This window comes from Crinia signifera, chromosome 9 (assembly GCF_055691185.1).
Source record: "Crinia signifera chromosome 9, ASM5569118v1, whole genome shotgun sequence".
Classification (NCBI taxonomy): domain Eukaryota; kingdom Metazoa; phylum Chordata; class Amphibia; order Anura; family Myobatrachidae; genus Crinia; species Crinia signifera.
Genome location: NC_139225.1, coordinates 56,111,310 through 56,135,432, shown reverse-complemented (window position 1 = coordinate 56,135,432; position 24,123 = coordinate 56,111,310). Strand labels below are relative to the sequence as shown.

Genomic DNA, 24,123 nt, shown 5'->3' with positions numbered 1-24,123 from the left:
AGGAAACTTTTTTATTAGCTTACCTGGTTATAGAAGTAGAAGATGGCAAAAAAGTGCCTGTATCTCACCTACAGCCATACCACATTGGATACGCCCAATCTCGTCTGATCTTGGAAGCTAAGCAGTGTTGGGCCTGGTTAGTACTTGGGTGGGAGACCACATGGGAACACCAGGTGCTGTAGGTTTTTCCCATTACTGGCAAATTGTTTATATTCTCTAGCTTTTTAAATTGGAAACTTTTTTCTCTTTATTGACAGTACAGACATTTGGAAGAGGTCAAACAGACACAATAGCCATCACCTAAAAACTTACCACACTGTTTAGGCCCAATTCCAACTGCTTTTGGCAGCTAAACAGTTTTGAGCCTCTTAAGTAGTTTAATTTGAGACCACCTGCTAATATCATGTCCTGTAGGTCTTTTTACATTACCAACGCATGATTTTTTTCAGTAAGGCAATACAGTTAGGAAACTTTTTTTATTAGCTTTCCTGGTTATAGAAGTAGAAGAGGGCAAAAAAGTGCCGGTATCTCACCTACAGCCATACCACATTGGATACGCCCAATCTCGTCTGATCTTGGAAGCTAAGCAGTGTTGGGCCTGGTTAGTACTTGGGTGGGAGACCACATGGGAACACCAGGTGCTGTAGGTTTTTTCCCATTAATGGCAAATTGTTTTTATTCTCTTGCTATTTAAATTGGAAACTTTTTATTTTTATTGCCAATACAGACATTTGGGACAGGTCAAACAGACACAATAGCCATCACCTAAAAACTTACCACACTGTTTAGGCCCAATTCCAACTGCTTTTGGCAGCTAAACAGTGTTGAGCCTCTTTAGTAGTTTAATTTGAGACCACATGCTAATATCATGTCCTGTAGGTCTTTTTACATTACCAACACATGATTTTTTTCAGTAAGCCAATATAGTTAGGAAACTTTTTTATTAGCTTACCTGGTTATAGAAGTAGAAGAGGGCAAAAAAGTGCCTATATCTCACCTACAGCCATACCACATTGGATACGCCCAATCTCGTCTGATCTTGGAAGCTAAGCAGTGTTGGGCCTGGTTAGTACTTGGGTGGGAGACCACATGGGAACACCAGGTGCTGTAGGTTTTTCCCATTACTGGCAAATTGTTTTTATTCTCTAGCTTTTTAAATTGGAAACTTTTTTCTCTTTATTGACAGTACAGACATTTGGAAGAGGTCAAACAGACACAATAGCTATCACCTAAAAACTTACCACACTGTTTAGGCCCAATTCCAACTGATTTTGGCAGCTAAACAGTGTTAAGCCTCTTTAGTAGTTTAATTTGAGACCACCTGCTAATATCATGTCCTTAAGGTCTTTTTACATTACCAACACATGATTTTTTTCAGTAAGGCAATACAGTTAGGAAACTTTTTAATTAGCTTACCTGGTTATAGAAGTAGAAGAGGGCAAAAAAATGCCGGTATCTCAACTACAGCCATACCACATTGGATACGCCCAATCTCGTCTGATCTTGGAAGCTAAGCAGTGTTGGGCCTGGTTAGTACTTGGGTGGGAGACCACATGGGAGCACCAGGTGCTGTAGGTTTTTTCCCATTAATGGCAAATTGTTTTTATTCTCTTGCTATTTAAATTGGAAACTTTTTATTTTTATTGCCAATACAGACATTTGGGACAGGTCAAACAGACACAATAGCCATCACCTAAAAACTTACCACACTGTTTAGGCCCAATTCCAAATGCTTTTGGGAGCTAAACAGTGTTGAGCCTCTTTAATAGTTTAATTTGAGACCACCTGCTAATATCATGTCCTGTAGGTCTTTTTACATTACCAACACATGATTTTTTTCAGTAAGCCAATATAGTTAGGAAACTTTTTTATTAGCTTACCTGGTTATAGAAGTAGAAGATGGCAAAAAACTGCCTGTATCTCACCTACAGCCCTACCACATTGGATACGCCTGATCTTGGAAGCAAAGCAGTGTTGGGCCTGGTTAGTACTTGGGTGGGAGACCACATGGGAACACCAGGTGCTGTAGGTTTTTCCCATTACTGGCAAATTGTTTTTATTCTCCAGCTTTTTAAATTGGAAACTTTTTTCTCTTTATTGACAGTACAGACATTTGGAAGAGGTCAAACAGACACAATAGCCATCACCTAAAAACTTACCACACTGTTTAGGCCCAATTCCAACTGCTTTTGGCAGCTAAACAGTGTTGAGCCTCTTAAGTAGTTTAATTTGAGACCACCTGCTAATATCATGTCCTGTAGGTCTTTTTACATTACCAACACATGATTTTTTTCAGTAAGGCAATACAGTTAGGAAACTTTTTGGTACTTATGTAATATCTGGGCTCCCGTTTTTCTTATGAGACCGCGTCCCCTCGCGGGGCTCGCTACGCTCGCCACGCTTCAGGCACGGTGGCTCGCTGCGCTCGCCACACTATATAAAATCAACTCCATGCGTAGTTGGATAGTAGGGGTATGAAAAAATGGTGTGCATTTAACATGGGAGCCCAGATAATACATAAGTACCAACTTTTTTATTAGCTTTCCTGGTTAAAGAAGTAGAAGAGGGCAAAAAAAGTGCCAGTATTTCACCTACAGCCATACCACATTGGATACGCCCAATCTCGTCTGATCTTGGAAGCTAAGCAGTGTTGGGCCTGGTTAGTACTTGGGTGGGAGACCACATGGGAACACCAGGTGCTGTAGGTTTTTTCCCATTAATGGCAAATTGTTTTTATTCTCTTGCTATTTAAATTGGAAACTTTTTATTTTTATTGCCAATACAGACATTTTGGACAGGTCAAACAGACACAATAGCCATCACCTAAAAACTTACCACACTGTTTAGGCCCAATTCCAACTGCTTTTGGCAGCTAAACAGTGTTGAGCCTCTTTAGTAGTTTAATTTGAGACCACCTGCTAATATCATGTCCTGTAGGTCTTTTTACATTACCAACACATGATTTTTTTCAGTAAGGCAATACAGTTAGGAAACTTTTTTATTAGCTTACCTGGTTATAGAAGTAGAAGAGGGCAAAAAAGTGCCAGTATCTCACCTACAGCCATACCACATTGGATACGCCCAATCTCGTCTGATCTTGGAAGCTAAGCAGTGTTGGGCCTGGTTAGTACTTGGGTGGGAGACCACATGGAAACACCAGGTGCTGCAGTTTTTTTCCCATTAATGGCAAATTGTTTTTATTCTCTTGCTATTTAAATTGGAAACTTTTTATTTTTTATTGCCAATACAGACATTTGGGACAGGTCAAACAGACACAATAGCCATCACCTAAAAACTTACCACACTGTTTAGGCCCAATTCCAACTGCTTTTGACAGCTAAACAGTGTTGAGCCTCTTTAGTAGTTTAATTTGAGACCACCTGCTAATATCATGTCCTGTAGGTCTTTTTACATTACCAACACATGATTTTTTTCAGTAAGGCAATACAGTTAGGAAACTTTTTTATTAGCTTACCTGGTTATAGAAGTAGAAGAGGGCAAAAAAGTGCCTGTATCTCAACTACAGCCATACCACATTGGATACGCCCAATCTCATCTGATCTTGGAAGCTAAGCAGTGTTGGGCCTGGTTAGTACTTGGGTGGGAGACCACATGGGAACACCAGGTGCTGTAGGTTTTTTCCCATTAATGGCAAATTGTTTTTATTCTCTTGCTATTTAAATTGGAAACATTTTATTTTTATTGCCAATACAAACATTTGGGACAGGTCAAACAGACACAATAGCCATCACCTAAAAACTTACCACACTGTTTAGGCCCAATTCCAACTGCTTTTGGGAGCTAAACAGTGTTGAGCCTCTTTAGTAGTTTAATTTGAGACCACCTGCTAATATCATGTCCTGTAGGTCTTTTTACATTACCAACACATGATTTTTTTCAGTAAGCCAATATAGTTAGGAAACTTTTTTATTAGCTTACCTGGTTATAGAAGTAGAAGATGGCAAAAAAGTGCCTGTATCTCACCTACAGCCATACCACATTGGATACGCCCAATCTCATCTGATCTTGGAAGCTAAGCAGTGTTGGGCCTGGTTAGTACTTGGGTGGGAGACCACATGGGAACACCAGGTGCTGTAGGTTTTTCCCATTACTGGCAAATTGTTTATATTCTCTAGCTTTTTAAATTGGAAACTTTTTTCTCTTTATTGACAGTACAGACATTTGGAAGAGGTCAAACAGACACAATAGCGATCGCCTAAAAACTTACCACACTGTTTAGGCCCAATTCCAACTGCTTTTGGCAGCTAAACAGTGTTGAGCCTCTTAAGTAGTTTAATTTGAGACCACCTGCTAATATCATGTCCTGTAGGTCTTTTTACATTACCAACACATGATTTTTTTCAGTAAGGCAATACAGTTAGGAAACTTTTTTATTAGCTTTCCTTGTTATAGAAGTAGAAGAGGGGAAAAAAGTGCCGGGATCTCACCTACAGCAATACTACATTGGATACGCCCAATCTCGTCTGATCTTGGAAGCTAAGCAGTGTTGGGCCTGGTTAGTACTTGGGTGGGAGACCACATGGGAACACCAGGTGCTGTAGGTTTTTTCCCATTAATGGCAAATTGTTTTTTTTTCTCTTGCTATTTAAATTGGAAACTTTTTATTTTTATTGCCAATACAGACATTTGGGACAGGTCAAACAGACACAATAGCCATCACCTAAAAACTTACCACACTGTTTAGGCCCAATTCCAACTGCTTTTGGGAGCTAAACAGTGTTGAGCCTCTTTAGTAGTTTAATTTGAGACCACCTGCTAATATCATGTCCTGTAGGTCTTTTTACATTACCAACACATGATTTTTTTCAGTAAGCCAATATAGTTAGGAAACTTTTTTATTAGCTTAACTGGTTATAGAAGTAGAAGATGGCAAAAAAGTGCCTGCATCTAACCTACAGCCATACCACATTGGATACGCCCAATCTCGTCTGATCATGGAAGCTAAGCAGTGTTGGGCCTGGTTAGTACTTGGGTGGGAGACCACATGGGAACACCAGGTGCTGTAGGTTTTTCCCATTACTGGCAAATTGTTTATATTCTCTAGCTTTTTAAATTGGAAACTTTTTTCTCTTTATTGACAGTACAGACATTTGGAAGAGGTCAAACAGACACGATAGCCATCACCTAAAAACTTACCACACTGTTCAAGCCCAATTCCAACTGCTTTTGGCAGCTAAACAGTGTTGAGCCTCTTAAGTAGTTTAATTTGAGACCACCTGCTAATATCATGTCCTGTAGGTCTTTTTACATTACCAACGCATGATTTTTTTCAGTAAGGCAATACAGTTAGGAAACTTTTTTATTAGCTTTCCTGGTTATAGAAGTAGAAGAGGGCAAAAAAGTGCCGGTATCTCACCTACAGCCATACCACATTGGATACGCCCAATCTCATCTGATCTTGGAAGCTAAGCAGTGTTGGTCCTGGTTAGTACTTGGGTGGGAGACCACATGGGAACACCAGGTGCTGTAGGTTTTTTCCCATTAATGACAAATTGTTTTTATTCTCTTGCTATTTAAATTGGAAACTTTTTATTTTTATTGCCAATACAGACATTTGGGACAGGTCAAACAGACACAATAGCCATCACCTAAAAACTTACCACACTGTTTAGGCCCAATTCCAACTGCTTTTGGCAGCTAAACAGTGTTGAGCCTCTTTAGTAGTTTAATTTGAGACCACATGCTAATATCATGTCCTGTAGGTCTTTTTACATTACCAACACATGATTTTTTTCAGTAAGGCAATACAGTTAGGAAACTTTTTTATTAGCTTACCTGGTTATAGAAGTAGAAGAGGGCAAAAAAGTGCCGGTATCTTACCTACAGCCATACCACATTGGATACGCCCAATCTCGTCTGATCTTGGAAGCTAAGCAGTGTTGGGCCTGTTTAGTACTTGGGTGGGAGACCACATGGGAACACCAGGTGCTGTAGGTTTTTTCCCATTAATGGCAAATTGTTTTTATTCTCTTGCTATTTAAATTGGAAACTTTTTATTTTTTATTGCCAATACAGACATTTGGGACAGGTCAAACAGACACAATAGCCATCACCTAAAAACTTACCACACTGTTTAGGCCCAATTCCAACTGCTTTTGGGAGCTAAACAGTGTTGAGCCTCTTTAGTAGTTTAATTTGAGACCACCTGCTAATATCATGTCCTGTAGGTCTTTTTACATTACCAACACATGATTTTTTTCAGTAAGGCAATACAGTTAGGAAACTTTTTTATTCGCTTACCTGGTTATAGAAGTAGAAGAGGGCAAAAAAGTGCCAGTAGCTCACCTACAGCCATACCACATTGGATACGCCCAATCTCGTCTGATCTTGGAAGCTAAGCAGTGTTGGGCCTGTTTAGTATTTGGGTGGGAGACCACATGGGAACACCAGGTGCTGTAGGTTTTTTCCCATTAATGGCAAATTGTTTTTATTCTCTTGCTATTTAAATTGAAAACTTTTTATTTTTTATTGCCAATACAGACATTTGGGACAGGTCAAACAGACACAATAGCCATCACCTAAAAACTTACCACACTGTTTAGGCCCAATTCCAACTGCTTTTGGGAGCTAAACAGTGTTGAGCCTCTTTAGTAGTTTAATTTGAGACCACCTGCTAATATCATGTCCTGTAGGTCTTTTTACATTACCAACACATGATTTTTTTCAGTAAGCCAATATAGTTAAGAAACTTTTTTATTAGCTTACCTGGTTATAGAAGTAGAAGAGGGCAAAAAAGTGCCTGTATCTCACCTACAGCCATAACACATTGGATACGCCCAATCTCGTCTGATCTTGGAAGCTAAGCAGTGTTGGGCCTGGTTAGTACTTGGGTGGGAGACCACATGGGAACACAAGGTGCTGTAGGTTTTTCCCATTACTGGCAAATTGTTTTTATTCTCTAGCTTTTTAAATTGGAAACTTTTTTCTCTTTATTGACAGTACAGACATTTGGAAGTGGTCAAACAGACACAATAGCCATCACCTAAAAGCTTACCACACTGTTTAGGCCCAATTCCAACTGCTTTTGGCAGCTAAACAGTGTTGAGCCTCTTTAGTAGTTTAATTTGAGACCACCTGCTAATATCATGTCCTGTAGGTCTTTTTACATTACCAACACATGATTTTTTTCAGTAAGGCAATACAGTTAGGAAACTTTTTTATTAGATTACCTGGTTATAGAAGTAGAAGAGGGCAAAAAAGTGCCGGTATCTCAACTACAGCCATACCACATTGGATATGCCCAATCTCGTCTGATCTTGGAAGCTAAGCAGTGTTGGGCCTTGTTAGTACTTGGGTGGGAGACCACATGGGAACACCAGGTGCTGTAGGTTTTTTCCCATTAATGGCAAATTGTTTTTATTCTCTTGCTATTTAAATTGGAAACTTTTTATTTTTATTGCCAATACAGACATTTGGGACAGGTCAAACAGACACAATAGCCATCACCTAAAAACTTACCACACTGTTTAGGCCCAATTCCAACTGCTTTTGGGAGCTAAACAGTGTTGAGCCTCTTTAGTAGTTTAATTTGAGACCACCTGCTAATATCATGTCCTGTAGGTCTTTTTACATTACCAACACATGATTTTTTTCAGTAAGCCAATATAGTTAGGAAACTTTTTTATTAGCTTACCTGGTTATAGAAGTAGAAGATGGCAAAAAAGTGCCTGTATCTCACCTACAGCCATACCACATTGGATACGCCCAATCTCGTCTGATCTTGGAAGCTAAGCAGTGTTGGGCCTGGTTAGTACTTGGGTGGGAGACCACGTGGGAACACCAGGTGCTGTAGGTTTTTCCCATTACTGGCAAATTGTTTATATTCTCTAGCTTTTTAAATTGGAAACTTTTTTCTCTTTATTGACAGTACAGACATTTGGAAGAGGTCAAACAGACACGATAGCCATCACCTAAAAACTTACCACACTGTTCAAGCCCAATTCCAACTGCTTTTGGCAGCTAAACAGTGTTGAGCCTCTTAAGTAGTTTAATTTGAGACCACCTGCTAATATCATGTCCTGTAGGTCTTTTTACATTACCAACGCATGATTTTTTTCAGTAAGGCAATACAGTTAGGAAACTTTTTTATTAGCTTTCCTGGTTATAGAAGTAGAAGAGGGCAAAAAAGTGCCGGTATCTCACCTACAGCCATACCACATTGGATACGCCTGATCTTGGAAGCTAAGCAGTGTTGGGCCTGGTTAGTACTTGGGTGGGAGACCACATGGGAACACCAGGTGCTGTAGGTTTTTTCCCATTAATGACAAATTGTTTTTATTCTCTTGCTATTTAAATTGGAAACTTTTTATTTTTATTGCCAATACAGACATTTGGGACAGGTCAAACAGACACAATAGCCATCACCTAAAAACTTACCACACTGTTTAGGCCCAATTCCAACTGCTTTTGGCAGCTAAACAGTGTTGAGCCTCTTTAGTAGTTTAATTTGAGACCACATGCTAATATCATGTCCTGTAGGTCTTTTTACATTACCAACACATGATTTTTTTTAGTAAGGCAATACAGTTAGGAAACTTTTTTATTAGCTTACCTGGTTATAGAAGTAGAAGAGGGCAAAAAAGTGCCGGTATCTCACCTACAGCCATACCACATTGGATACGCCCAATCTCGTCTGATCTTGGAAGCTAAGCAGTGTTGGGCCTGTTTAGTACTTGGGTGGGAGACCACATGGGAACACCAGGTGCTGTAGGTTTTTTCCCATTAATGGCAAATTGTTTTTATTCTCTTGCTATTTAAATTGGAAACTTTTTATTTTTTATTGCCAATACAGACATTTGGGACAGGTCAAACAGACACAATAGCCATCACCTAAAAACTTACCACACTGTTTAGGCCCAATTCCAACTGCTTTTGGGAGCTAAACAGTGTTGAGCCTCTTAAGTAGTTTAATTTGAGACCACCTGCTAATATCATGTCCTGTAGGTCTTTTTACATTACCAACACATGATTTTTTTCAGTAAGGCAATACAGTTAGGAAACTTTTTTATTCGCTTACCTGGTTATAGAAGTAGAAGAGGGCAAAAAAGTGCCAGTAGCTCACCTACAGCCATACCACATTGGATACGCCCAATCTCGTCTGATCTTGGAAGCTAAGCAGTGTTGGGCCTGTTTAGTATTTGGGTGGGAGACCACATGGGAACACCAGGTGCTGTAGGTTTTTTCCCATTAATGGCAAATTGTTTTTATTCTCTTGCTATTTAAATTGAAAACTTTTTATTTTTTATTGCCAATACAGACATTTGGGACAGGTCAAACAGACACAATAGCCATCACCTAAAAACTTACCACACTGTTTAGGCCCAATTCCAACTGCTTTTGGGAGCTAAACAGTGTTGAGCCTCTTTAGTAGTTTAATTTGAGACCACCTGCTAATATCATGTCCTGTAGGTCTTTTTACATTACCAACACATGATTTTTTTCAGTAAGCCAATATAGTTAGGAAACTTTTTTATTAGCTTACCTGGTTATAGAAGTAGAAGAGGGCAAAAAAGTGCCTGTATCTCACCTACAGCCATAACACATTGGATACGCCCAATCTCGTCTGATCTTGGAAGCTAAGCAGTGTTGGGCCTGGTTAGTACTTGGGTGGGAGACCACATGGGAACACAAGGTGCTGTAGGTTTTTCCCATTACTGGCAAATTGTTTTTATTCTCTAGCTTTTTAAATTGGAAACTTTTTTCTCTTTATTGACAGTACAGACATTTGGAAGTGGTCAAACAGACACAATAGCCATCACCTAAAAGCTTACCACACTGTTTAGGCCCAATTCCAACTGCTTTTGGCAGCTAAACAGTGTTGAGCCTCTTTAGTAGTTTAATTTGAGACCACCTGCTAATATCATGTCCTGTAGGTCTTTTTACATTACCAACACATGATTTTTTTCAGTAAGGCAATACAGTTAGGAAACTTTTTTATTAGCTTACCTGGTTATAGAAGTAGAAGAGGGCAAAAAAGTGCCGGTATCTCAACTACAGGCATACCACATTGGATACGCCCAATCTCGTCTGATCTTGGAAGCTAAGCAGTGTTGGGCCTTGTTAGTACTTGGGTGGGAGACCACATGGGAACACCAGGTGCTGTAGGTTTTTTCCCATTAATGGCAAATTGTTTTTATTCTCTTGCTATTTAAATTGGAAACTTTTTATTTTTATTGCCAATACAGACATTTGGGACAGGTCAAACAGACACAATAGCCATCACCTAAAAACTTACCACACTGTTTAGGCCCAATTCCAACTGCTTTTGGGAGCTAAACAGTGTTGAGCCTCTTTAGTAGTTTAATTTGAGACCACCTGCTAATATCATGTCCTGTAGGTCTTTTTACATTACCAACACATGATTTTTTTCAGTAAGCCAATATAGTTAGGAAACTTTTTTATTAGCTTACCTGGTTATAGAAGTAGAAGATGGCAAAAAAGTGCCTGTATTTCACCTACAGCCATACCACATTGGATACGCCCAATCTCGTCTGATCTTGGAAGCTAAGCAGTGTTGGGCCTGGTTAGTACTTGGGTGGGAGACCACGTGGGAACACCAGGTGCTGTAGGTTTTTCCCATTACTGGCAAATTGTTTATATTCTCTAGCTTTTTAAATTGGAAACTTTTTTCTCTTTATTGACAGTACAGACATTTGGAAGAGGTCAAACAGACACAATAGCCATCACCTAAAAACTTACCACACTGTTTAGGCCCAATTCCAACTGCTTTTGGCAGCTAAACAGTGTTGAGCCTCTTAAGTAGTTTAATTTGAGACCACCTGCTAATATCATGTCCTGTAGATCTTTTTACATTACCAACACATGATTTTTTTCAGTAAGGCAATACAGTTAGGAAACTTTTTTATTAGCTTTCCTGGTTATAGAAGTAGAAGAGGGCAAAAAAGTGCCGGTATCTAACCTACAGCCGTACCACATTGGATACGCCCAATCTCATCTGATCTTGGAAGCTAAGCAGTGTTGGGCCTGGTTAGTACTTGGGTGGGAGACCACATGGGAACACCAGGTGCTGTAGGTTTTTTCCCATTAATGGCAAATTGTTTTTATTCTCTTGCTATTTAAATTGGAAACTTTTTATTTTTATTGCCAATACAGACATTTGGGACAGGTCAAACAGACACAATAGCCATCACCAAAAAACTTACCACACTGTTTAGGCCCAATTCCAACTGCTTTTGGCAGCTAAACAGTGTTGAGCCTCTTTAGTAGTTTAATTTGAGACCACCTGCTAATATCATGTCCTGTAGGTCTTTTTACATTACCAACACATGATTTTTTTCAGTAAGGCAATACAGTTAGGAAACTTTTTTATTAGCTTACCTGGTTATAGAAGTAGAAGAGGGCAAAAAAGTGCCAGTATCTCACCTACAGCCATACCACATTGGATACGCCCAATCTCGTCTGATCTTGGAAGCTAAGCAGTGTTGGGCCTGGTTAGTACTTGGGTGGGAGACCACATGGGAACACCAGGTGCTGTAGGTTTTTTCCCATTAATGGCAAATTCTTTTTATTCTCTTGCTATTTAAATTGGAAACTTTTTATTTTTTATTGCCAATACAGACATTTGGGACAGGTCAAACAGACACAATAGCCATCACCTAAAAACTTACCACACTGTTTAGGCCCAATTCCAACTGCTTTTGGGAGCTAAACAGTGTTGAGCCTCTTTAGTAGTTTAATGTGAGACCACCTGCTAATATCATGTCCTGTAGGTCTTTTTACATTACCAACACATGATTTTTTTCAGTAAGGCAATACAGTTAGGAAACTTTTTTATTCGCTTACCTGGTTATAGAAGTAGAAGAGGGCAAAAAAGTGCCAATATCTCAACTACCGCCATACCACATTGGATACGCCCAATCTCGTCTGATCTTGGAAGCTAAGCAGTGTTGGGCCTGGTTACTACTTGGGTGGGAGACCACATGGGAACACCAGGTGCTGTAGGTTTTTTCCCATTAATGGCAAATTGTTTTTATTCTCTTGCTATTTAAATTGGAAACTTTTTATTTTTATTGCCAATACAGACATTTGGGACAGGTCAAACAGACACAATAGCCATCACCTAAAAACTTACCACACTGTTTAGGCCCAATTCCAACTGCTTTTGGGAGCTAAACAGTGTTGAGCCTCTTTAGTAGTTTAATTTGAGACCACCTGCTAATATCATGTCCTGTAGGTCTTTTTACATTACCAACACATGATTTTTTTCAGTAAGCCAATATAGTTAGGAAACTTTTTTATTAGCTTACCTGGTTATAGAAGTAGAAGATGGCAAAAAAGTGCCTGTATCTCACCTACAGCCAAACCACATTGGATACGCCCAATCTCGTCTGATCTTGGAAGCTAAGCAGTGTTGGGCCTGGTTAGTACTTGGGTGGGAGACCACATGGGAACACCAGGTGCTGTAGGTTTTTCCCATTACTGGCAAATTGTTTATATTCTCTAGCTTTTTAAATTGGAAACTTTTTTCTCTTTATTGACAGTACAGACATTTGGAAGAGGTCAAACAGACACAATAGCCATCACCTAAAAACTTACCACACTGTTTAGGCCCAATTCCAACTGCTTTTGGCAGCTAAACAGTGTTGAGCCTCTTAAGTAGTTTAATTTGAGACCACCTGCTAATATCATGTCCTGTAGGTCTTTTTACATTACCAACACATGATTTTTTTTAAGTAAGGCAATACAGTTAGGAAACTTTTTTATTAGCTTACCTGGTTATAGAAGTAGAAGAGGGCAAAAAAGTGCCAGTAGCTCACCTACAGCCATACCACATTGGATACGCCCAATCTCGTCTGATCTTGGAAGCTAAGCAGTGTTTGGCCTGGTTAGTACTTGGGTGGGAGACCACATGGGAACACCAGGTGCTGTAGGTTTTTTCCCATTAATGGCAAATTGTTTTTATTCTCTTGCTATTTAAATTGGAAACTTTTTATTTTTTATTGCCAATACAGACATTTGGGACAGGTCAAACAGACACAATAGCCATCACCTAAAAACTTACCACACTGTTTAGGCCCAATTCCAACTGGTTTTGGGAGCTAAACAGTGTTGAGCCTCTTTAGTAGTTTAATTTGAGAACACCTGCTAATATCATGTCCTGTAGGTCTTTTTACATTACCAACATATGATTTTTTTCAGTAAGGCAATACAGTTAGGAAACTTTTTTATTCGCTTACCTGGTTATAGAAGTAGAAGAGGGCAAAAAAGTGCCAGTATCTCACCTACAGCCATACCACATTGGATACGCCCAATCTCGTCTGATCTTGGAAGCTAAGCAGTGTTGGGCCTGTTTAGTACTTGGGTGGGAGACCACATGGGAACACCAGGTGCTGTAGGTTTTTTCCCATTAATGGCAAATTGTTTTTATTCTCTTGCTATTTAAATTGAAAACTTTTTATTTTTTATTGCCAATACAGACATTTGGGACAGGTCAAACAGACACAATAGCCATCACCTAAAAACTTACCACACTGTTTAGGCCCAATTCCAACTGCTTTTGGGAGCTAAACAGTGTTGAGCCTCTTTAGTAGTTTAATTTGAGACCACCTGCTACTATCATGTCCTGTAGGTCTTTTTACATTACCAACACATGATTTTTTTCAGTAAGGCAATACAGTTAGGAAACTTTTTTATTAGCTTACCTGGTTATAGAAGTAGAAGAGGGCAAAAAAGTGCCGGTATCTCACCTACAGCCATACCACATTGGATACGCCCAATCTCGTCTGATCTTGGACGCCAAGCAGTGTTGGGCCTGGTTAGTACTTGGGTGGGAGACCACATGGGAACACCAGGTGCTGTAGGTTTTTTCCCATTAATGGCAAATTGTTTTTATTCTCTTGCTATTTAAATTGGAAACTTTTTATTTTTTATTGCCAATACAGACATTTGGGACAGGTAAAACAGACACAATAGCCATCACCTAAAAACTTACCACACTGTTTAGGCCCAATTCCAACTGCTTTTGGGAGCTAAACAGTGTTGAGCCTCTTTAGTAGTTTAATTTGAGACCACCTGCTAATATCATGTCCTGTAGGTCTTTTTACATTACCAACACATGATTTTTTTCAGTAAGGCAATACAGTTAGGAAACTTTTTTATTCGCTTACCTGGTTATAGAAGTAGAAGAGGGCAAAAAAGTGCCAGTATCTCACCTACAGCCATACCACATTGGATACGCCCAATCTCGTCTGATCTTGGAAGCTAAGCAGTGTTGGGCCTGTTTAGTACTTGGGTGGGAGACCACATGGGAACACCAGGTGCTGTAGGTTTTTTGCCATTAATGGCAAATTGTTTTTATTCTCTTGCTATTTAAATTGAAAACTTTTTATTTTTTATTGCCAATACAGACATTTGGGACAGGTAAAACAAACACAATAGCCATCACCTAAAAACTTACCACACTGTTTAGGCCCAATTCCAACTGCTTTTGGGAGCTAAACAGTGTTGAGCCTCTTTAGTAGTTTAATTTGAGACCACCTGCTAATATCATGTCCTGTAGGTCTTTTTACATTACCAACACATGATTTTTTTCAGTAATCCAATATAGTTAGGAAACTTTTTTATTAGCTTAACTGGTTATAGAAGTAGAAGATGGCAAAAAAGTGCCTGTATTTCACCTACAGCCATACCACATTGGATACGCCCAATCTCGTCTGATCTTGGAAGCTAAGCAGTGTTGGGCCTGGTTAGTACTTGGGTGGGAGACCACGTGGGAACACCAGGTGCTGTAGGTTTTTCCCATTACTGGCAAATTGTTTATATTCTCTAGCTTTTTAAATTGGAAACTTTTTTCTCTTTATTGACAGTACAGACATTTGGAAGAGGTCAAACAGACACAATAGCCATCACCTAAAAACTTACCACACTGTTTAGGCCCAATTCCAACTGCTTTTGGCAGCTAAACAGTGTTGAGCCTCTTAAGTAGTTTAATTTGAGACCACCTGCTAATATCATGTCCTGTAGATCTTTTTACATTACCAACACATGATTTTTTTCAGTAAGGCAATACAGTTAGGAAACTTTTTTATTAGCTTTCCTGGTTATAGAAGTAGAAGAGGGCAAAAAAGTGCCGGTATCTAACCTACAGCCGTACCACATTGGATACGCCCAATCTCATCTGATCTTGGAAGCTAAGCAGTGTTGGGCCTGGTTAGTACTTGGGTGGGAGACCACATGGGAACACCAGGTGCTGTAGGTTTTTTCCCATTAATGGCAAATTGTTTTTATTCTCTTGCTATTTAAATTGGAAACTTTTTATTTTTATTGCCAATACAGACATTTGGGACAGGTCAAACAGACACAATAGCCATCACCAAAAAACTTACCACACTGTTTAGGCCCAATTCCAACTGCTTTTGGCAGCTAAACAGTGTTGAGCCTCTTTAGTAGTTTAATTTGAGACCACCTGCTAATATCATGTCCTGTAGGTCTTTTTACATTACCAACACATGATTTTTTTCAGTAAGGCAATACAGTTAGGAAACTTTTTTATTAGCTTACCTGGTTATAGAAGTAGAAGAGGGCAAAAAAGTGCCAGTATCTCACCTACAGCCATACCACATTGGATACGCCCAATCTCGTCTGATCTTGGAAGCTAAGCAGTGTTGGGCCTGGTTAGTACTTGGGTGGGAGACCACATGGGAACACCAGGTGCTGTAGGTTTTTTCCCATTAATGGCAAATTCTTTTTATTCTCTTGCTATTTAAATTGGAAACTTTTTATTTTTTATTGCCAATACAGACATTTGGGACAGGTCAAACAGACACAATAGCCATCACCTAAAAACTTACCACACTGTTTAGGCCCAATTCCAACTGCTTTTGGGAGCTAAACAGTGTTGAGCCTCTTTAGTAGTTTAATGTGAGACCACCTGCTAATATCATGTCCTGTAGGTCTTTTTACATTACCAACACATGATTTTTTTCAGTAAGGCAATACAGTTAGGAAACTTTTTTATTCGCTTACCTGGTTATAGAAGTAGAAGAGGGCAAAAAAGTGCCAATATCTCAACTACCGCCATACCACATTGGATACGCCCAATCTCGTCTGATCTTGGAAGCTAAGCAGTGTTGGGCCTGGTTACTACTTGGGTGGGAGACCACATGGGAACACCAGGTGCTGTAGGTTTTTTCCCATTAATGGCAAATTGTTTTTATTCTCTTGCTATTTAAATTGGAAACTTTTTATTTTTATTGCCAATACAGACATTTGGGACAGGTCAAACAGACACAATAGCCATCACCTAAAAACTTACCACACTGTTTAGGCCCAATTCCAACTGCTTTTGGGAGCTAAACAGTGTTGAGCCTCTTTAGTAGTTTAATTTGAGACCACCTGCTAATATCATGTCCTGTAGGTCTTTTTACATTACCAACACATGATTTTTTTCAGTAAGCCAATATAGTTAGGAAACTTTTTTATTAGCTTACCTGGTTATCGAAGTAGAAGATGGCAAAAAAGTGCCTGTATCTCACCTACAGCCAAACCACATTGGATACGCCCAATCTCGTCTGATCTTGGAAGCTAAGCAGTGTTGGGCCTGGTTAGTACTTGGGTGGGAGACCACATGGGAACACCAGGTGCTGTAGGTTTTTCCCATTACTGGCAAATTGTTTATATTCTCTAGCTTTTTAAATTGGAAACTTTTTTCTCTTTATTGACAGTACAGACATTTGGAAGAGGTCAAACAGACACAATAGCCATCACCTAAAAACTTACCACACTGTTTAGGCCCAATTCCAACTGCTTTTGGCAGCTAAACAGTGTTGAGCCTCTTAAGTAGTTTAATTTGAGACCACCTGCTAATATCATGTCCTGTAGGTCTTTTTACATTACCAACACATGATTTTTTTTAAGTAAGGCAATACAGTTAGGAAACTTTTTTATTAGCTTACCTGGTTATAGAAGTAGAAGAGGGCAAAAAAGTGCCAGTATCTCACCTACAGCCATACCACATTGGATACGCCCAATCTCGTCTGATCTTGGAAGCTAAGCAGTGTTTGGCCTGGTTAGTACTTGGGTGGGAGACCACATGGGAACACCAGGTGCTGTAGGTTTTTTCCCATTAATGGCAAATTGTTTTTATTCTCTTGCTATTTAAATTGGAAACTTTTTATTTTTTATTGCCAATACAGACATTTGGGACAGGTCAAACAGACACAATAGCCATCACCTAAAAACTTACCACACTGTTTAGGCCCAATTCCAACTGCTTTTGGGAGCTAAACAGTGTTGAGCCTCTTTAGTAGTTTAATTTGAGAACACCTGCTAATATCATGTCCTGTAGGTCTTTTTACATTACCAACACATGATTTTTTTCAGTAAGGCAATACAGTTAGGAAACTTTTTTATTCGCTTACCTGGTTATAGAAGTAGAAGAGGGCAAAAAAGTGCCAGTATCTCACCTACAGCCATACCACATTGGATACGCCCAATCTCGTCTGATCTTGGAAGCTAAGCAGTGTTGGGCCTGTTTAGTACTTGGGTGGGAGACCACATGGGAACACCAGGTGCTGTAGGTTTTTTCCCATTAATGGCAAATTGTTTTTATTCTCTTGCTATTTAAATTGAAAACTTTTTATTTTTTATTGCCAATACAGACATTTGGGACAGGTCAAACAGACACAATAGCCATCACCTAAAAACTTACCACACTGTTTAGGCCCAATTCCAACTGCTTTTGGGAGCTAAACAGTGTTGAGCCTCTTTAGTAGTTTAATTTGAGACCACCTGCTAATATCATGTCCTGTAGGTCTTTTTACATTACCAACACATGATTTTTTTCAGTAAGGCAATACAGTTAGGAAACTTTTTTATTAGCTTACCTGGTTATAGAAGTAGAAGAGGGCAAAAAAGTGCCGGTATCTTACCTACAGCCATACCACATTGGATACGCCCAATCTCGTCTGATCTTGGACGCCAAGCAGTGTTGGGCCTGGTTAGTACTTGGGTGGGAGACCACATGGGAACACCAGGTGCTGTAGGTTTTTTCCCATTAATGGCAAATTGTTTTTATTCTCTTGCTATTTAAATTGGAAACTTTTTATTTTTTATTGCCAATACAGACATTTGGGACAGGTAAAACAGACACAATAGCCATCACCTAAAAACTTACCACACTGTTTAGGCCCAATTCCAACTGCTTTTGGGAGCTAAACAGTGTTGAGCCTCTTTAGTAGTTTAATTTGAGACCACCTGCTAATATCATGTCCTGTAGGTCTTTTTACATTACCAACACATGATTTTTTTCAGTAAGGCAATACAGTTAGGAAACTTTTTTATTCGCTTACCTGGTTATAGAAGTAGAAGAGGGCAAAAAAGTGCCAGTATCTCACCTACAGCCATACCACATTGGATACGCCCAATCTCGTCTGATCTTGGAAGCTAAGCAGTGTTGGGCCTGTTTAGTACTTGGGTGGGAGACCACATGGGAACACCAGGTGCTGTAGGTTTTTTGCCATTAATGGCAAATTGTTTTTATTCTCTTGCTATTTAAATTGAAAACTTTTTATTTTTTATTGCCAATACAGACATTTGGGACAGGTAAAACAAACACAATAGCCATCACCTAAAAACTTACCACACTGTTTAGGCCCAATTCCAACTGCTTTTGGGAGCTAAACAGTGTTGAGCCTCTTTAGTAGTTTAATTTGAGACCACCTGCTAATATCATGTCCTGTAGGTCTTTTTACATTACCAACACATGATTTTTTTCAGTAATCCAATATAGTTAGGAAACTTTTTTATTAGCTTAACTGGTTATAGAAGTAGAAAAGGGCAAAAAAGTGCCTGTATCTCACCTGCAGCCATACCACATTGGATACGCCCAATCTCGTCTGATCTTGGAAGCTAAGCAGTGTTGGGCCTGGTTAGTACTTGGGTGGGAGACCACATGGGAACACCAGGTGCTGTAGGTTTTTCCCATTACTGGCAAATTGTTTTTATTCTCTAGCTTTTTAAATTGGAAACTTTTTTCTCTTTATTGACAGTACAGACATTTGGGACAGGTCAAACAGACACAATAGCCATCACCTAAAAACTTACCACACTGTTTAGGCCCAATTCCAACTGCTTTTGGCAGCTAAACAGTGTTGAGCCTCTTAAGTAGTTTAATTTGAGACCACCTGCTAACATCATGTCCTGTAGATCTTTTTACATTACCAACACATGATTTTTTTCAGTAAGGCAATACAGTTAGGAAACTTTTTTATTAGCTTTCCTGGTTATAGAAGTAGAAGAGGGCAAAAAAGTGCCAGTATCCCACCTACAGCCATACCACATTGGATACGCCCAATCTCGTCTGATCTTGGAAGCTAAGCAGTGTTGGGCCTGGTTAGTACTTGGGTGGGAGACCACATGGGAACACCAGGTGCTGTAGGTTTTTTCCCATTAATGGCAAATTGTTTTTATTCTCTTGCTATTTAAATTGGAAACTTTTTATTTTTTATTGCCAATACAGACATTTGGGACAGGTCAAACAGACACAATAGCCATCACCTAAAAACTTACCACACTGTTTAGGCCCAATTCCAACTGCTTTTGGGAGCTAAACAGTGTTGAGCCTCTTTAGTAGTTTAATTTGAGACCACCTGCTAATATCATGTCCTGTAGGTCTTTTTACATTACCAAAACATGATTTTTTTCAGTAAGGCAATACAGTTAGGAAACTTTTTTATTAGCTTACCTGGTTATAGAAGTAGAAGAGGGCAAAAAAGTGCCAGTATCCCACCTACAGCCATACCACATTGGATACGCCTAATCTCGTCTGATCTTGGAAGCTAAGCAGTGTTGGGCCTGGTTAGTACTTGGGTGGGAGACCACATGGGAACACCAGGTGCTGTAGGTTTTTTCCCATTACTGGCAAATTGTTTTTATTCTCTTGCTATTTAAATTGGAAACTTTTTATTTTTTATTGCCAATACAGACATTTGGGACAGGTCAAACAGACACAATAGCCATCACCTAAAAACTTACCACACTGTTTAGGCCCAATTCCAACTGCTTTTGGCAGCTAAACAGTGTTGAGCCTCTTTAGTAGTTTAATTTGAGACCACCTGCTAATATCATGTCCTGTAGGTCTTTTTACATTACCAACACATGATTTTTTTCAGTAAGGCAATACAGTTAGGAAACTTTTTTATTCGCTTACCTGGTTATAGAAGTAGAAGAGGGCAAAAAAGTGCCAATATCTCAACTACAGGCATACCACATTGGATACGCCCAATCTCGTCTGATCTTGGAAGCTAAGCAGTGTTGGGCCTGGTTAGTACTTGAGTGGGAGACCACATGGGAACACCAGGTGCTGTAGGTTTTTTCCCATTAATGGCAAATTGTTTTTATTCTCTTGCTATTTAAATTGGAAACTTTTTATTTTTATTGCCAATACAGACATTTGGGACAGGTCAAACAGACACAATAGCCATCACCTAAAAACTTACCACACTGTTTAGGCCCAATTCCAACTGCATTTGGGAGCTAAACAGTGTTGAGCCTCTTTAGTAGTTTAATTTGAGACCACCTGCTAATATCATGTCCTGTAGGTCTTTTTACATTACCAACACATGATTTTTTTCAGTAAGGCAATACAGTTAGGAAACTTTTTTATTAGCTTACCTGGTTATAGAAGTAGAAGATGGCAAAAAAGTGCCTGTATCTCACCTACAGCCATACCACATTGGATACGCCCAATCTCGTCTGATCTTGGAAGCTAAGCAGTGTTGGGCCTGATTAGTACTTGGGTGGGAGACCACATGGGAACACCATGTGCTGTAGGTTTTTCCCATTACTGGCAAATAATTTATATTCTCTAGCTTTTTAAATTGGAAACTTTTTTCTCTTTATTGACAGTACAGACATTTGGAAGAGGTCAAACAGACACAATAGCCATCACCTAAAAACTTACCACACTGTTTAGGCCCAATTCCAACTGCTTTTGGCAGCTAAACAGTGTTGAGCCTCTTAAGTAGTTTAATTTGAGACCACCTGCTAATATCATGTCCTGTAGGTCTTTTTACATTACCAACACATGTTTTTTTTCAGTAAGGCAATACAGTTAGGAAACTTTTTTATTAGCTTTCCTGGTTATAGAAGTAGAAGAGGGCAAAATAGTGCCGGTATCTCACCTACAGCCGTACCACATTGGATACGCCCAATCTCGTCTGATCTTGGAAGCTAAGCAGTGTTGGGCCTGGTTAGTACTTGGGTGGGAGACCACATGGGAACACCAGGTGCTGTAGGTTTCTTCCCATTAATGGCTAATTGTTTTTATTCTCTTGCTATTTAAATTGGAAACTTTTTATTTTTATTGCCAATACAGACATTTGGGACAGGTCAAACAGACACAATAGCCATCACCTAAAAACTTACCACACTGTTTAGGCCCAATTCCAACTGCTTTTGGGAGCTAAACAGTGTTGAGCCTCTTTAGTAGTTTAATTTGAGACCACCTGCTAATATCATGTCCTGTAGGTCTTTTTACATTACCAACACATGATTTTTTTCAGTAAGCCAATATAGTTAGGAATCTTTTTTATTAGCTTACCTGGTTATAGAAGTAGAAGAGGGCAAAAAAGTGCCTGTATCTCACCTACAGCCATACCACATTGGATACGCCCAATCTCGTCTGATCTTGGAAGCTAAGCAGTGTTGGGCCTAGTTAGTACTTGGGTGGGAGACCACATGCTGTAGGTTTTTCCCATTACTGGCAAATTGTTTATATTCTCTAGCTTTTTAAATTGGAAACTTTTTTCTCTTTATTGACAGTACAGACATTTGGAAGAGGTCAAACAGACACAATAGCCATCACCTAAAAACTTACCACACTGTTTAGGCCCAATTCCAACTGCTTTTGGCAGCTAAAGAGTGTTGAGCCTCTTAAGTAGTTTAATTTAAGACCACCTGCTAATATCATGTCCTGTAGGTCTTTTTACATTACCAACACATGATTTTTTTCAGTAAGCCAATATAGTTAGGAATCTTTTTTATTAGCTTACCTGGTTATAGAAGTAGAAGAGGGCAAAAAAGTGCCTGTATCTCACCTACAGCCATACCACATTGGATACGCGCAATCTCGTCTGATCTTGGAAGCTAAGCAGTGTTGGGCCTGGTTAGTACTTGGGTGGGAGACCACATGCTGTAGGTTTTTCCCATTACTGGCAAATTGTTTATATTCTCTAGCTTTTTAAATTGGAAACTTTTTTCTCTTTATTGACAGTACAGACATTTGGAAGAGGTCAAACAGACACAATAGCCATCACCTAAAAACTTACCACACTGTTTAGGCCCAATTCCAACTGCTTTTGGCAGCTAAAGAGTGTTGAGCCTCTTAAGTAGTTTAATTTAAGACCACCTGCTAATATCATGTCCTGTAGGTCTTTTTACATTACCAACACATGATTTTTTTCAGTAAGGCAATACAGTTAGGAAACTTTTTTATTAGCTTTCCTGGTTATAGAAGTAGAAGAGGGCAAAAAAGTGCCAGTATCTCACCTACAGCCATACCACATTGGATACGCCCAATCTCGTCTGATCTTGGAAACAAAGCAGTGTTGGGCCTGGTTTGTACTTGGGTGGGAGACCACATGGGAACACCAGGTGCTGTAGGTTTTTTCCCATTAATGGCAAATTGTTTTTATTCTCTAGCTATTTAAATTGGAAACTTTTTATTTTTTATTGCCAATACAGACATTTGGGACAGGTCAAACAGACACAATAGCCATCACCTAAAAACTTACCACACTGTTTAGGCCCAATTCCAACTGCTTTTGGGAGCTAAACAGTGTTGAGCCTCTTTAGTAGTTTAATTTGAGACCACCTGCTAATATCATGTCCTGTAGGTCTTTTTACATTACCAACACATGATTTTTTTCAGTAAGGCAATACAGTTAGGAAACTTTTTTATTTGCTTACCTGGTTATAGAAGTAGAAGAGGGCAAAAAAGTGCCAGTATGTCATCTACAGCCATACCACATTGGATACGCCCAATCTCGTCTGATCTTGGAAGCTAAGCAGTGTTGGGCCTGTTTAGTACTTGGGTGGGAGACCACATGGGAACACCAGGTGCTGTAGGTTTTTTCCCATTAATGGCAAATTTTTTTTATTCTCTTGCTATTTAAATTGAAAACTTTTTATTTTTTATTGCCAATACAGACATTTGGGACAGGTCAAACAGACACAATAGCCATCACCTAAAAACTTACCACACTGTTTAGGCCCAATTCCAACTGCTTTTGGGAGCTAAACAGTGTTGAGCCTCTTTAGTAGTTTAATTTGAGACCACCTGCTAATATCATGTCCTGTAGGTCTTTTTACATTACCAACACATGATTTTTTTTCAGTAAGCCAATATAGTTAGGAAACTTTTTTATTAGCTTACCTGGTTATAGAAGTAGAAGAGGGAAAAAAGTGCCTGTATCTCACCTACAGCCATACCACATTGGATATGCCCAATCTCGTCTGATCTTGGAAGCTAAGCAGTGTTGGGCCTGGTTAGTACTTGGGTGGGAGACCACATGGGAACACCAGGTGCTGTAGGTTTTTCCCATTACTGGCAAATTGTTTTTATTCTCTAGCTTTTTAAATTGGAAACTTTTTTCTCTTTATTGACAGTACAGACATTTGGAAGAGGTCAAACAGACACAATAGCCATCACCTAAAAACTTACCACACTGTTTAGGCCCAATTCCAACTGCTTTTGGCAGCTAAACAGTGTTGAGCCTCTTTAGTAGTTTAATTTGAGACCACCTGCTAATATCATGTCCTGTAGGTCTTTTTACATTACCAACACATGATTTTTTTTCAGTAAGCCAATATAGTTAGGAAACTTTTTTATTGGCTTACCTGGTTATAGAAGTAGAAGAGGGCAAAAAAGTGCCTGTATCTCACCTACAGCCATACCACATTGGATACGCCCAATCTCGTCTGATCTTGGAAGCTAAGCAGTGTTGGGCCTGGTTAGTACTTGGGTGGGAGACCACATGGGAACACCAGGTGCTGTAGGTTTTTCCCATTACTGGCAAATTGTTTTTATTCTCTAGCTTTTTAAATTGGAAACTTTTTTCTCTTTATTGACAGTACAGACATTTG

The 24,123-nt window shown here is 39.3% G+C and overlaps 48 non-coding genes and 4 pseudogenes across 48 annotated transcripts; all 52 read left to right on the top strand.

Annotated features, from left to right (window-relative positions):
• Positions 1-66: 66 nt before the first annotated feature.
• On the top strand, positions 67-185 carry LOC146039931 (5S ribosomal RNA). The gene has a single exon (XR_014463155.1). It is a non-coding gene; the product is annotated as a 5S ribosomal RNA (ribosomal RNA).
• A 346-nt stretch (positions 186-531) lies between these two features.
• LOC146039919 (5S ribosomal RNA) lies at positions 532-650 on the top strand. The gene has a single exon (XR_014463154.1). It is a non-coding gene; the product is annotated as a 5S ribosomal RNA (ribosomal RNA).
• A 345-nt stretch (positions 651-995) lies between these two features.
• On the top strand, positions 996-1,114 carry LOC146039907 (5S ribosomal RNA). Its single transcript, XR_014463152.1, has one exon. It is a non-coding gene; the product is annotated as a 5S ribosomal RNA (ribosomal RNA).
• Positions 1,115-1,459: 345 nt separating this feature from the next.
• On the top strand, positions 1,460-1,578 carry LOC146038541 (5S ribosomal RNA). Its single transcript, XR_014462124.1, has one exon. It is a non-coding gene; the product is annotated as a 5S ribosomal RNA (ribosomal RNA).
• Positions 1,579-1,923: 345 nt separating this feature from the next.
• LOC146039831 (5S ribosomal RNA) lies at positions 1,924-2,032 on the top strand (annotated as a pseudogene).
• Positions 2,033-2,589: 557 nt separating this feature from the next.
• LOC146039895 (5S ribosomal RNA) lies at positions 2,590-2,708 on the top strand. The gene has a single exon (XR_014463151.1). It is a non-coding gene; the product is annotated as a 5S ribosomal RNA (ribosomal RNA).
• A 345-nt stretch (positions 2,709-3,053) lies between these two features.
• LOC146039430 (5S ribosomal RNA) lies at positions 3,054-3,172 on the top strand. The gene has a single exon (XR_014462936.1). It is a non-coding gene; the product is annotated as a 5S ribosomal RNA (ribosomal RNA).
• A 346-nt stretch (positions 3,173-3,518) lies between these two features.
• Positions 3,519-3,637, top strand: LOC146037829 (5S ribosomal RNA). The gene has a single exon (XR_014461471.1). It is a non-coding gene; the product is annotated as a 5S ribosomal RNA (ribosomal RNA).
• Positions 3,638-3,982: 345 nt separating this feature from the next.
• Positions 3,983-4,101, top strand: LOC146040102 (5S ribosomal RNA). The gene has a single exon (XR_014463268.1). It is a non-coding gene; the product is annotated as a 5S ribosomal RNA (ribosomal RNA).
• Positions 4,102-4,446: 345 nt separating this feature from the next.
• LOC146038597 (5S ribosomal RNA) lies at positions 4,447-4,565 on the top strand. The gene has a single exon (XR_014462176.1). It is a non-coding gene; the product is annotated as a 5S ribosomal RNA (ribosomal RNA).
• Positions 4,566-4,911: 346 nt separating this feature from the next.
• LOC146038782 (5S ribosomal RNA) lies at positions 4,912-5,030 on the top strand. Its single transcript, XR_014462345.1, has one exon. It is a non-coding gene; the product is annotated as a 5S ribosomal RNA (ribosomal RNA).
• A 345-nt stretch (positions 5,031-5,375) lies between these two features.
• LOC146038020 (5S ribosomal RNA) lies at positions 5,376-5,494 on the top strand. Its single transcript, XR_014461647.1, has one exon. It is a non-coding gene; the product is annotated as a 5S ribosomal RNA (ribosomal RNA).
• Positions 5,495-5,839: 345 nt separating this feature from the next.
• Positions 5,840-5,958, top strand: LOC146037936 (5S ribosomal RNA). The gene has a single exon (XR_014461569.1). It is a non-coding gene; the product is annotated as a 5S ribosomal RNA (ribosomal RNA).
• A 346-nt stretch (positions 5,959-6,304) lies between these two features.
• On the top strand, positions 6,305-6,423 carry LOC146038777 (5S ribosomal RNA). Its single transcript, XR_014462340.1, has one exon. It is a non-coding gene; the product is annotated as a 5S ribosomal RNA (ribosomal RNA).
• Positions 6,424-6,769: 346 nt separating this feature from the next.
• Positions 6,770-6,888, top strand: LOC146039498 (5S ribosomal RNA). The gene has a single exon (XR_014462998.1). It is a non-coding gene; the product is annotated as a 5S ribosomal RNA (ribosomal RNA).
• Positions 6,889-7,233: 345 nt separating this feature from the next.
• On the top strand, positions 7,234-7,352 carry LOC146039462 (5S ribosomal RNA). The gene has a single exon (XR_014462965.1). It is a non-coding gene; the product is annotated as a 5S ribosomal RNA (ribosomal RNA).
• Positions 7,353-7,697: 345 nt separating this feature from the next.
• On the top strand, positions 7,698-7,816 carry LOC146037539 (5S ribosomal RNA). Its single transcript, XR_014461206.1, has one exon. It is a non-coding gene; the product is annotated as a 5S ribosomal RNA (ribosomal RNA).
• Positions 7,817-8,161: 345 nt separating this feature from the next.
• LOC146039770 (5S ribosomal RNA) lies at positions 8,162-8,270 on the top strand (annotated as a pseudogene).
• A 345-nt stretch (positions 8,271-8,615) lies between these two features.
• LOC146037935 (5S ribosomal RNA) lies at positions 8,616-8,734 on the top strand. The gene has a single exon (XR_014461568.1). It is a non-coding gene; the product is annotated as a 5S ribosomal RNA (ribosomal RNA).
• Positions 8,735-9,080: 346 nt separating this feature from the next.
• Positions 9,081-9,199, top strand: LOC146038776 (5S ribosomal RNA). Its single transcript, XR_014462339.1, has one exon. It is a non-coding gene; the product is annotated as a 5S ribosomal RNA (ribosomal RNA).
• Positions 9,200-9,545: 346 nt separating this feature from the next.
• On the top strand, positions 9,546-9,664 carry LOC146039497 (5S ribosomal RNA). The gene has a single exon (XR_014462997.1). It is a non-coding gene; the product is annotated as a 5S ribosomal RNA (ribosomal RNA).
• Positions 9,665-10,009: 345 nt separating this feature from the next.
• On the top strand, positions 10,010-10,128 carry LOC146039603 (5S ribosomal RNA). The gene has a single exon (XR_014463093.1). It is a non-coding gene; the product is annotated as a 5S ribosomal RNA (ribosomal RNA).
• Positions 10,129-10,473: 345 nt separating this feature from the next.
• Positions 10,474-10,592, top strand: LOC146037538 (5S ribosomal RNA). The gene has a single exon (XR_014461205.1). It is a non-coding gene; the product is annotated as a 5S ribosomal RNA (ribosomal RNA).
• Positions 10,593-10,937: 345 nt separating this feature from the next.
• LOC146037823 (5S ribosomal RNA) lies at positions 10,938-11,056 on the top strand. Its single transcript, XR_014461466.1, has one exon. It is a non-coding gene; the product is annotated as a 5S ribosomal RNA (ribosomal RNA).
• Positions 11,057-11,401: 345 nt separating this feature from the next.
• Positions 11,402-11,520, top strand: LOC146039883 (5S ribosomal RNA). Its single transcript, XR_014463150.1, has one exon. It is a non-coding gene; the product is annotated as a 5S ribosomal RNA (ribosomal RNA).
• Positions 11,521-11,866: 346 nt separating this feature from the next.
• LOC146039531 (5S ribosomal RNA) lies at positions 11,867-11,985 on the top strand. Its single transcript, XR_014463028.1, has one exon. It is a non-coding gene; the product is annotated as a 5S ribosomal RNA (ribosomal RNA).
• A 345-nt stretch (positions 11,986-12,330) lies between these two features.
• Positions 12,331-12,449, top strand: LOC146038035 (5S ribosomal RNA). The gene has a single exon (XR_014461660.1). It is a non-coding gene; the product is annotated as a 5S ribosomal RNA (ribosomal RNA).
• A 346-nt stretch (positions 12,450-12,795) lies between these two features.
• On the top strand, positions 12,796-12,914 carry LOC146038731 (5S ribosomal RNA). Its single transcript, XR_014462298.1, has one exon. It is a non-coding gene; the product is annotated as a 5S ribosomal RNA (ribosomal RNA).
• A 346-nt stretch (positions 12,915-13,260) lies between these two features.
• Positions 13,261-13,379, top strand: LOC146037933 (5S ribosomal RNA). Its single transcript, XR_014461567.1, has one exon. It is a non-coding gene; the product is annotated as a 5S ribosomal RNA (ribosomal RNA).
• Positions 13,380-13,725: 346 nt separating this feature from the next.
• Positions 13,726-13,844, top strand: LOC146038683 (5S ribosomal RNA). The gene has a single exon (XR_014462254.1). It is a non-coding gene; the product is annotated as a 5S ribosomal RNA (ribosomal RNA).
• Positions 13,845-14,190: 346 nt separating this feature from the next.
• LOC146037931 (5S ribosomal RNA) lies at positions 14,191-14,309 on the top strand. The gene has a single exon (XR_014461565.1). It is a non-coding gene; the product is annotated as a 5S ribosomal RNA (ribosomal RNA).
• Positions 14,310-14,655: 346 nt separating this feature from the next.
• On the top strand, positions 14,656-14,774 carry LOC146037536 (5S ribosomal RNA). The gene has a single exon (XR_014461204.1). It is a non-coding gene; the product is annotated as a 5S ribosomal RNA (ribosomal RNA).
• A 345-nt stretch (positions 14,775-15,119) lies between these two features.
• Positions 15,120-15,238, top strand: LOC146037821 (5S ribosomal RNA). Its single transcript, XR_014461464.1, has one exon. It is a non-coding gene; the product is annotated as a 5S ribosomal RNA (ribosomal RNA).
• A 345-nt stretch (positions 15,239-15,583) lies between these two features.
• On the top strand, positions 15,584-15,702 carry LOC146039871 (5S ribosomal RNA). The gene has a single exon (XR_014463149.1). It is a non-coding gene; the product is annotated as a 5S ribosomal RNA (ribosomal RNA).
• A 346-nt stretch (positions 15,703-16,048) lies between these two features.
• On the top strand, positions 16,049-16,167 carry LOC146039530 (5S ribosomal RNA). The gene has a single exon (XR_014463027.1). It is a non-coding gene; the product is annotated as a 5S ribosomal RNA (ribosomal RNA).
• Positions 16,168-16,512: 345 nt separating this feature from the next.
• Positions 16,513-16,631, top strand: LOC146038034 (5S ribosomal RNA). The gene has a single exon (XR_014461659.1). It is a non-coding gene; the product is annotated as a 5S ribosomal RNA (ribosomal RNA).
• Positions 16,632-16,977: 346 nt separating this feature from the next.
• On the top strand, positions 16,978-17,096 carry LOC146038730 (5S ribosomal RNA). The gene has a single exon (XR_014462297.1). It is a non-coding gene; the product is annotated as a 5S ribosomal RNA (ribosomal RNA).
• A 346-nt stretch (positions 17,097-17,442) lies between these two features.
• LOC146037930 (5S ribosomal RNA) lies at positions 17,443-17,561 on the top strand. Its single transcript, XR_014461564.1, has one exon. It is a non-coding gene; the product is annotated as a 5S ribosomal RNA (ribosomal RNA).
• A 346-nt stretch (positions 17,562-17,907) lies between these two features.
• Positions 17,908-18,026, top strand: LOC146038682 (5S ribosomal RNA). Its single transcript, XR_014462253.1, has one exon. It is a non-coding gene; the product is annotated as a 5S ribosomal RNA (ribosomal RNA).
• A 346-nt stretch (positions 18,027-18,372) lies between these two features.
• On the top strand, positions 18,373-18,491 carry LOC146037929 (5S ribosomal RNA). The gene has a single exon (XR_014461563.1). It is a non-coding gene; the product is annotated as a 5S ribosomal RNA (ribosomal RNA).
• Positions 18,492-18,837: 346 nt separating this feature from the next.
• On the top strand, positions 18,838-18,956 carry LOC146037841 (5S ribosomal RNA). The gene has a single exon (XR_014461483.1). It is a non-coding gene; the product is annotated as a 5S ribosomal RNA (ribosomal RNA).
• Positions 18,957-19,301: 345 nt separating this feature from the next.
• On the top strand, positions 19,302-19,420 carry LOC146039859 (5S ribosomal RNA). Its single transcript, XR_014463148.1, has one exon. It is a non-coding gene; the product is annotated as a 5S ribosomal RNA (ribosomal RNA).
• Positions 19,421-19,766: 346 nt separating this feature from the next.
• Positions 19,767-19,885, top strand: LOC146038014 (5S ribosomal RNA). The gene has a single exon (XR_014461641.1). It is a non-coding gene; the product is annotated as a 5S ribosomal RNA (ribosomal RNA).
• Positions 19,886-20,231: 346 nt separating this feature from the next.
• LOC146039241 (5S ribosomal RNA) lies at positions 20,232-20,350 on the top strand. Its single transcript, XR_014462764.1, has one exon. It is a non-coding gene; the product is annotated as a 5S ribosomal RNA (ribosomal RNA).
• A 345-nt stretch (positions 20,351-20,695) lies between these two features.
• LOC146038807 (5S ribosomal RNA) lies at positions 20,696-20,814 on the top strand. Its single transcript, XR_014462367.1, has one exon. It is a non-coding gene; the product is annotated as a 5S ribosomal RNA (ribosomal RNA).
• Positions 20,815-21,159: 345 nt separating this feature from the next.
• Positions 21,160-21,278, top strand: LOC146038075 (5S ribosomal RNA). Its single transcript, XR_014461697.1, has one exon. It is a non-coding gene; the product is annotated as a 5S ribosomal RNA (ribosomal RNA).
• Positions 21,279-21,623: 345 nt separating this feature from the next.
• LOC146039936 (5S ribosomal RNA) lies at positions 21,624-21,729 on the top strand (annotated as a pseudogene).
• A 345-nt stretch (positions 21,730-22,074) lies between these two features.
• On the top strand, positions 22,075-22,180 carry LOC146039930 (5S ribosomal RNA; annotated as a pseudogene).
• Positions 22,181-22,525: 345 nt separating this feature from the next.
• LOC146039322 (5S ribosomal RNA) lies at positions 22,526-22,644 on the top strand. The gene has a single exon (XR_014462838.1). It is a non-coding gene; the product is annotated as a 5S ribosomal RNA (ribosomal RNA).
• Positions 22,645-22,990: 346 nt separating this feature from the next.
• LOC146038368 (5S ribosomal RNA) lies at positions 22,991-23,109 on the top strand. The gene has a single exon (XR_014461965.1). It is a non-coding gene; the product is annotated as a 5S ribosomal RNA (ribosomal RNA).
• A 346-nt stretch (positions 23,110-23,455) lies between these two features.
• LOC146037870 (5S ribosomal RNA) lies at positions 23,456-23,574 on the top strand. Its single transcript, XR_014461509.1, has one exon. It is a non-coding gene; the product is annotated as a 5S ribosomal RNA (ribosomal RNA).
• Positions 23,575-23,920: 346 nt separating this feature from the next.
• Positions 23,921-24,039, top strand: LOC146039847 (5S ribosomal RNA). The gene has a single exon (XR_014463147.1). It is a non-coding gene; the product is annotated as a 5S ribosomal RNA (ribosomal RNA).
• The last annotated feature ends 84 nt before the right edge of the window (positions 24,040-24,123 follow it).